Here is a 966-nt window from a genome sequence, read left to right as displayed (position 1 = left end):
CGTCCCCATCCCCGCTGCCGCTCCGTTCCCTACTTTCCCCATCCCCTCCGTTCCTCCGGGGGCGATTTTCTCCCCCATCCATTCTTGTCGTCCCTGTCCTTTCTTGTCCGCGTCCCCGCTCCCACCGCGTCTGTCCCCTCTTGTCCTCTCCTGTCTCCGTCTCCGTTGCCTCTCTGTTACCTCCTGCCTCAGTCCTCCATCCCCATCGCATCTGTTCCCTCGTTTTCCTCTCCTTTTTTTCTCCTGTCCCCTCTCTCAAGATCGCCGTGCCCCCACTCGGCTCCCGGAGGGGGTCTACCACCCCTTAACGCGCAGAGGAGCGGCCACGAGGAGGGGTTTGTGTTTGGGTCACCCTTTGCAAACCCAGCATCCACCCCGGGGAGAACAGCGATGCCCCTTCTACCCCGTGTCCCCGCAGCGGAGGGACAGAGGGTCTTAAAGCCATTCCTTCCGTCGGGTCGGAGCCGCGCTGCCGGGTGATGCGCTGAGCTCCGTGAGCATCGCAGCCCTGCGCCCGAGCCACCTGCTGCAGCCGAGCAGAGACTGCGGGGCTGCGGTGCTGCGAGGGGTGCTAGGGCTGATCCTGCAGTGCTAAAAGCGGCTCTCAGTGGTGAGCAGTTCCGGTCCCTGATTTCAGGGAGGTCACCTCCTCCACGTGTCTCAGTTTCCCCATCTCTTGCCTGCAGGCTGTCTGCAGCCCCGTGCTGTGTTGTGTCCCGAGTGCTGCTGTGCAGTTGCATGAAGGCTTGTTTAGGTCCTCAGCTCCAAATGTTGCTCATACAGTCTGAAATCTGTGGGTTTTTGTCACTGGTGACCATGCACTGAAGTTGCTCATCCTCGGGGCTGGTTGGGTATGGGGCTGGTGGAGCAGTCCTTGCAGCTGGAGCACCTGAAACCATCATCAGCACTTTGGCACTGTGGCTTTGCCACTTCATCCTTTTTCTTTTTCTTTTTCTTTTTTTTTTT

Source organism: Meleagris gallopavo, chromosome 26 (assembly GCF_000146605.3).
Source record: "Meleagris gallopavo isolate NT-WF06-2002-E0010 breed Aviagen turkey brand Nicholas breeding stock chromosome 26, Turkey_5.1, whole genome shotgun sequence".
Taxonomy (NCBI): Eukaryota; Metazoa; Chordata; class Aves; order Galliformes; family Phasianidae; genus Meleagris; species Meleagris gallopavo.
The sequence above is the reverse complement of the archived record's forward strand: the minus strand, read 5'-3'. Positions refer to the sequence as shown.